This window comes from Papio anubis, chromosome 7 (assembly GCF_008728515.1).
Source record: "Papio anubis isolate 15944 chromosome 7, Panubis1.0, whole genome shotgun sequence".
NCBI lineage: Eukaryota > Metazoa > Chordata > Mammalia > Primates > Cercopithecidae > Papio > Papio anubis.
In genome coordinates, this window is record NC_044982.1 from 142,225,517 (window position 1) to 142,233,327 (window position 7,811).

The 7,811-nt window shown below is 41.4% G+C and overlaps 1 long non-coding RNA gene across 1 annotated transcript; it reads left to right on the forward strand.

Moving 5' to 3' along the window:
• Positions 1 to 254: 254 nt before the first annotated feature.
• LOC103881800 lies at positions 255 to 5,741 on the forward strand. The gene is made up of 3 exons (XR_004185181.1): positions 255 to 498; positions 1,602 to 1,990; positions 5,480 to 5,741. It is a non-coding gene; the product is annotated as an uncharacterized LOC103881800 (long non-coding RNA).
• The last annotated feature ends 2,070 nt before the right edge of the window (positions 5,742 to 7,811 follow it).

Below are 7,811 nucleotides of genomic sequence, written 5' to 3' on the forward strand. Positions count from 1 at the left end.
GTGAAGGCAAGTACCTCATCTCTCCAAGCAAGACCTTCTTAGCTGCTAAGTGCAGAAGCTACTGGAGGAACCAGTCATGCACAGCTAAGAGCTATGGGAAGTATCTAAAAGCAAAGGACCTGACTGATTCTATAAGTAATCCCTGCAAAAATCCATTCCACTGCCTTGTACATCTTGTAATGCTCCCCCACTCTCCATCTACACATAGGCAAGGAAGCGTAAAAGACGCACACACACACACACACACACACACTTCCCTTTTTGTCATTATTGGGGCTCCAGAACTTGATCTGTCTTCATCATCAAATTTTTGGGGGGCTTCTATGCTGAATAGAACACTTTACCACATCCTGGTGAAGAAATGAGCCCTTGTCATCAGTGGAATTCCAGTGCATTTGGGGAAGGGATGATTACTGGTGAAAGTACAGGCTGTGGCCTATCTGTTGGCAGGTCAGGCGGAGACAACTTCAAGGGCTGGGGCAAAGTCTACTGGATTAGGTAAGAGGATTAGCAGTGTGTCTGTGAAATCACCATTGCAAAATCATAACTGAGACACTGAGAGACCTAACCTAAAATCTTGCTTCTAACCTCCAAGCTGTCCTTGTTCATTCCTGGGCATGGTCTGAACTAACTTCGGGGGGATCTTAGTTTTTAATTTATAGTTTAAAACAAAGATAGCAGTCCTTCTCCAAAACAAACCTCCTTCTTGCCTGGGGATCAGATCGCTCTTTGCAGGGACTAATGAATTAGCCACAAGAGTAGAAATTATGGTTTAGGAGTCACGCAGCTGGAGACTATAGGATTCTGACCCTCCCCAAATTGCTCCTGGGGATAACATCACTATTGTAAAATGAAATGTTAGTGCTTTAGATATTTTTGCAGCATCCTCAAGACTTCTTGATGGATCAGGGGCTGGCACCACCCAGATGGATAAACTGGCTCATCTGATTTTGGGGCCCCTCCCCAGGAACTGACTCAGCACAAGAAGACAGCTTTGACCCCTTATGATTTCACCTCCGACCCAACCAATCAGCACTCCTGACTCCCATGGTGGGGTGTCTGTCTCCAGCTCCACCACTGGGTGTCTGGGCCTGTAGCCCTATCACTGGGTGTCTGTCTGTAGCCCTGTCACGGAGTGTCTGTAGCTGTAGCCCCATTATGGGCTGTCTGATTTGGTGAATATTCTAGGTGCTGCCAACAGCCCCTTCCTTCTCCTATTTGTCAACCTCTCTGGAGGTGCTGCTATCTCTTGGTTGCCTTGCAGGGTGTCTGTCTGTAGCCCCATCATAGGGGTGTCTGTCTTAGTCTCCATCACCTAGATGTCTACTGGTGGGTGTCCACTGATGGAGAATAGGGGACTTGTTTCAGAGGAATGCTCTTGGTTTCCAGACTGGGTCTGGAATCTGTATCTCAAAGGCCTTCGTCTTGTCTTTGTTGTATGTGTGTGTTTGTATGTTGAGGGGATCTCTGAGGGAATTGTTGATGGAAGTCCTGCTAGCTCACTTGGAGAACTTTCCATAAGTCAGGTTACATCTGGTGAGCCCTGAAGAAAGCTCAACAGGCCTGACGTGGGGTGACTGTTCACTCTTCATCTTGCCCAGAGACCACCCATTTAATTACCGGTTGGAGGACGTCCCTCTCCACTTGGAGTGGATCAAAGACTATAGGAACCAACATGAGAAAGTTTGATCCTTGCCAGATCAATGTTGGGTGCTGAATGAGGTGACTAGTGTCTGTTTTGTTATGTGTATTTTGCTTTGGCTGGGATGGAAAATATTCAGTTCCCCATGCACCCCATCAGGCAGCATCTTGCGAAAGTGAGAGGCTTTTTTGCCTATGGTTCCATAAATCAGAAATGGATTATTTTCTTTGGTAACAGGGCTTGGTCCCCACAGCTATGGCACAGTAAGCAGAGTCATCAAAAGCTGCTCCATTCTTCTGGAAGCTTCAGAGAAAGGGAACACAGAAACCTGGTATGCTGGTAAAAAGGGTGAGAATTTCTTACCAGTCAAGTTTCTGCGCTCTCTCTCTCTCTCTCTCTCTCTCTCTCTCTCTCTCTCTCTCTCTCCCCCCCCTGTGTGTGTGTGTGTGTGTGTGTGTGTGTATAAATGATAAACATCTCTGTCTCCTCTGCAAGGGTTTGATTAATAGAAGAAAGAATTTGTGAGACTAGTCTTAGGTTGAAGCAAATCTGGTGTACTTTGTGCTAAGAATTTGTCTTTCTGTGCTATTCTGTAATGGAGAGAAGGGTATCACAGAATAGGTTGTGGTATAGGACTCCTGTAAGCCCACTTTTCAAGCCAGCCTGGCAGGCTGCTGAGTTACAAACTTTGCTGTGTGTCCCTGAAACCAATACCAGATGGAATTGCTCTGTCTGGTTTTGTGTCCTTTAGAGCTCAACTTTGTGACCATGTGGGGATACTTTCTCTTGGTCTCTGCCATCCAGAGCACAGGAATTTGGGGGTTCATGTCATAGTTAACCCTAAAAGTTATCTTGAGCAGTTAAAAGCCTTTGAAAGCTCAAAATTGGCTGCTCTAGGCATCTTCTAGGAAGAGCAGTAGAAATTGCTCAATGCTGTAACTCAGTAGCTAAGGCCTTGTCTTTTGACAATGGCAGCTCGGGTTCAATTCTTGGCTTAGAGAATGAGTCTTTTTTTTTTTTTTTTTTTTTTTTTTGAGACGGAGTCTTGCTCTGTCGCCCAGGCTAGAGTGCAGTGGCCGGATCTCAGCTCACTGCAAGCTCCGCCTCCCAGGTTTACGCCATTCTCTTGCCTCAGCCTCCCGAGTAGCTGGGACTACAGGCGCCCGCCACCTCGCCCGGCTAGTTTTTTTGTATTTTTCAGTAGAGACGGGGTTTCACCGTGTTAGCCGGGATCGTCTCTCGATCTCCCGACCTCGTGATCCGCCCGTCTCGGCCTCCCAAAGTGCTGGGATTACAGGCTTGAGCCACCACGCCCGGCCAGAGAATGAGTCTTTTCTGGTTTATTTGTGTAACTTTTTGACCCTTATTGATTCTTTTTCCCCTGTGGACCACTTTTGATTTCTCGTCTTGAGTTTTCCTTTGAACTACCTTGGGAAGATTCTAAATCTTGTTAAAAAAAAAAAAAAAAAGAAAGAAACTGCTTACTATCTCTTTGAATCACCTTATGCATGCATTGTAACCTTATTTAAAACATTAATTTCACATGGGAAGTTACCTGTGCTAAAGTTCAAAAGCATGGAATATTGACTATCTGTCCTGGCTAGAGTCTAGTAATTAGATATTTTAAAAATAATTTTTATAGAGCTGTATGGTTAAAATCAGTTTCATTAAAAGCAGATATCCAAACTGTACATATATTTAAAATACCTTTACGTTGTTTTTTTCTCTTTTTGGATCTTATTTTTCTAAAGAGAAAACGGTTTTTTTCTTCTCAGTCAACTGAATTGTTTTTCTCCACTTTTGTCTTCTCAACACTCTTGATGCCCACATGAGAGAACCTAAGATAAATTCTAACACCTGGGACTCTTAGGGAAAAACAGAGGAGGTGCCACAGAACCTATTCTGGGAAAAACCTCTGTTTTTCTTATGGGACCCTAGGAATTGAAAAAGAATAGATCCCTCTCAAAATCTAAGGCTGTATTCTGCTTTACATTACATCACCTGACATTTTTTACTTTGGCGGGTACCAAAAATTACTTTGCATTATTGGAGAGCTTTTAGTCTTGCTGTGTAATAACCAAGTAGGAAATACACTTTAAGGGATAGCTAACGGCAGTTAAGAGGGATGCTTGGCTCTTGGATTTTTGGATTAGAGAAGCATTCTCTTGGCCACCTGGAAGATATGGAAACATCCCCACCCACAACTGAGAGGAGACTCCCATGGAGGATTGGCTGATTTCAAAATGGGCTGATTGGCTTTGGGTTGCTTTGCAATGACATGCATGGTAGAAGCATTGCACTATCTTCTCCCATAGTATTTCCCTCTTTTGGGGGAATCCATGATGCAGTATACAAATTGGCACCCTTAATTTTGGGGATATGTTTTTGCCTTCCAGGCATGCCTTCTTATTAGGCCCTAGAAATGGCATGCTTTCCTGGTGCTGTTCCTCCAAGGGTGCCACCTTGAAACCAGTAATCCAATTAAGAAACTGGTAAATGAAAAATCTTACAACTACCAGTCCTTCTGTCTGTCTGTCTATGTATATGTGTTGTATGCATGATGTTTGTATAAAGGAGCGCAGACTAATTGGCTTAGAAAAAGAGCACTTAAATGAAATATTTTGTCAGAAAAATAGAAACTTTTTAATGCCTTTTTGTTCACATGATTTCAGTGATCTTTTGGAAATAAAGACAGTTTTAAAGATTATAGATAAAATAAAAAATGTCTTCACAATTTAGATTTTGGTCTAAATTAGGTCAGATGTTAGGTTTGCTAAATGCTTTAAGGTCATAAACTGTTTCTTTGACTTTTGAAAATTGTTAGACTTACCTACTTTGGAGCTATTAGAAATTCTAGCTAAGGCCTGGGGACATGTGGAACTAGCCATGCCCCCTAGCTATGCTGGGGTCAGACCTTATCTGCACTTCTGTCTGATGTCCTAGGCTCCACACTTAGTATGTAATTAAAACCACTTACTTATCAGATTTTTCACCAAAAACAAAAGTTGCTAAGAGTTAACATTGTAACATGTAATTGAGACTACTGGAAAAATAGTTTTACATGCAAGATGTGTAAGGAAAGTAGAATGTGCTTTAGCTAAAAGATTAAATACGGTATGGGAATATGGTTTTTGTCAAAGGAATGTAATTTTGTCTAGTTCAGAGGGCTTTAAAGATTGTCTTAACCTAAAAGAGTAATGGGACAAAACTGAAGGTTTAAACAAGTTGAAAAGTGTTTGTGAAGCATTCGTCTTGTACAGAAAGTTCTGTGGGTGTGAGCAATTTGGCTAAGATTTGAAGGGGATTATTTGATTTTTTTCTGTAGGTTGTACATAAAAGCACACTAAAGCAGGGCCAGAATCTGGGCCCATGTGTCTAAACAACAGAGTTTTCTTAGAAAATTAATCTGCTGTTTAATGGAAAATTGTAAAGGGTTCCAAAAAAGTTTCTAAAACCTTATGGTCAAACTAATTAAAACTGGATAATTTATAACATTTTATTTAAAAACTAGCGTTAGCATTAAACAGGCATTAATGCAAACATGAAATTTGGTTTTCTCTTTTGAAAAAGATTTTTATGTTATTGTTATATGTTCCAAAATTATGTGAAACTCCTATAATTCTGATATGACTTAGTATATGTTATCAGTAATAATTATAATTGTCATGTTAAATTATTGTGTGCCACAGAAGTAACAAATTTCCTTGTCAATTGTGTCTTTAACTGTGGCTGCCCTAAAACTTTTTGTCATCCACAGACAATTATTGTCTTTTGATCCTCTTTAAATGATGGTTTTATAATCAGGTATAAAACTCTAACAGGTGCCCTTAAATGCAGGTTTCTGAAAACTTTGGAGATTGTGAGGTTAGAATAGAGGAAAAACTTTTAGGACTCTCATTGAGAGCTGAAATGTTCATGAATATTAAGCAGAACAGAAGTTAATTGCATGGGCTGAACTAATAGAAGACTGAAGCAACCTTTTTTGACTTTTTGTGTAAAATACTGCTGATCCTATTTTGTTTTTCAGAGCCAAGAAAACCTTTCTTTTGAGCTTTTTACAGCTTTTAATAATGAGTAAAGCACACACCTGTAAACAAAACTTGGAGCATATTTGTTTCTCTCTTCCTGGTTTTGCCAGGATTTGGTAACTATTTGTGAGTATTCTTATGGCAATATAGTAATTTTGATAAGTGCAATAAGAATGTTTTCCTTTACAACAGGACACAATTGAAGAAACTGGTTATTTTACCAAGGCTTTGACTAGAATCGTGTGCTTCCCTTTAAGGAATAAAAGCCTCTTGGGGCCAGGTGTGGTGGCTCATGCCTGCAATCCCAGCACTTTGGGAGACTGAGGTGGGCAGATAGCTTGAGCTGAAGAGCTCAAGACCAACTTGGACAGCATGATGAAACCCCTTCTCTACTAAAAATACAAAAATTGGCTGTGTGTGGTGGCACATGCCTGTAGTTCCAGCTACTTGGGAGGCTGAAGTGGGAGGATTGCTTGAGCCCGGGGGACGGAGGTTGCAGTGAGCAGAGATTGCATCACTGCACTCCAACCTGGGTGACAGAGCAAGATCCTGTCTCAAAAACAAAACAAAACAAAACAGAAAACAAAGCTCCTTGGGAAAAGTGGCCTCATACCTTGTCTACACAGTCCCTGTACAGGGTTCCTGATCTGTGGTAAGTAAAGAATGTCACTTTCTAACAGGCCTAGGAGCCCCAAGTTATCTTGGGACCTCAAGAGGAGAGGAATTTACCCAACTCATGGTTATTTGAGGGCAGAAACCCATGGGTGGGCTTGGCTTTAAAAAAGTCTTATCTGAGATTCCTTATGGAACAGAGTTCCATCAAAGTCAGTTTAAAAAGCCTATGTGAAAAATTATCATTCTTGCCACACTTTATGCAAATAATCAGGCAGAGCATAGTAAGACCAAAACTTACTTTGCAAGTAAAGTTGACCTACTGTGATTTATTTTTAATAAAAAATGGGGACTGGAGACAGAAAAATTATGCTCCAAAAATAAACACTCATCGTTAGTTGTTCTCGAGTTTTTTTCTGCAGTTTGGACTAAATCCTAAATTATTTGTGGACTACAAGTCCCCAAATTAATGATTTCAAATCTTTACTTTTAAAAGTAGGAATTGCATTCCTTATGCTAGAACTCATTATTTACTTTGTAGTGTGCTGTTCCCTTAAATGCAATACTAAAATTACAGATGATAATACTAACACATTTTTCAGCCATCCTGCATGAATATACTCAGACACTTGCAAAGTGTTTCCAGTCCTCTCACCTTGGGGTCAACACCTACATTGACTATGCCCCTGGTCAGCAGGAAGAAGTTAGAGTGGTCTTTGCCCTTTCTCCATCTTCATTAGCCAATATCTTAAGATTAAGGCATAATAAAACCCAAAGGAAGTGATTGAAACCGCCATTGCAAAAGTATAACTGAGACAGTAAAAGAGATCCAACCTAACCAACTCCATCTTGCTTCTAACCTCCAAGCTGTCCTTATTCATTCCTGGGGAAAATCTGAACTAACTTTGGGGGGAACTTAGTTTTTTTGTTTTTTGGTTTTATTGAGACAGAGTCTCACTTTGTCACCCAGGTTGGAGTGCAGTGGTGTGATCTCAGCTGACTGCAACCTCTGCCTCCTGGGTTCAAGTGATTCTCCTGCCTCAGCCTCCCGAGTAGCTGGGATTACAGGTGTCCGTCACCATGCCTGGCTAATTTTTGTATTTTTAGTAGAGACAGTGTTTTGCCATGTTGGCAAGCTGGCCTCAAACTCCTAACCTCAGGTGATATGCCTGCCTTGGCCTCCCAAAGTGCTGGTGAGAGTTGGAGCCAGCTGGACTTCCTGAGCTGAGTGGAGACCTGGAGAACTTTTCTATCTTACAAGAGGATTGTAAAATGCACTCATCGGTGCTCTGTAAAAACGCACCAATCAGCACTCTGCAGCTAGCAAGGGGATTGTAAAATGTACCAATCAGTGCTCTGTAAAATGCACCAATCAGCAGGATACTAAAAGTAGCCTATCACAGAGAGGATTGAAAAAAGGGCATTCTGATAGGATAGAAATGGAACATGGGAGGGGACAAATATGGGAATAAAAGCTGGCCACACCCAGTCAGCAGCGGCAAGCTGCTCAGGTCCCCTTCCACACTGTG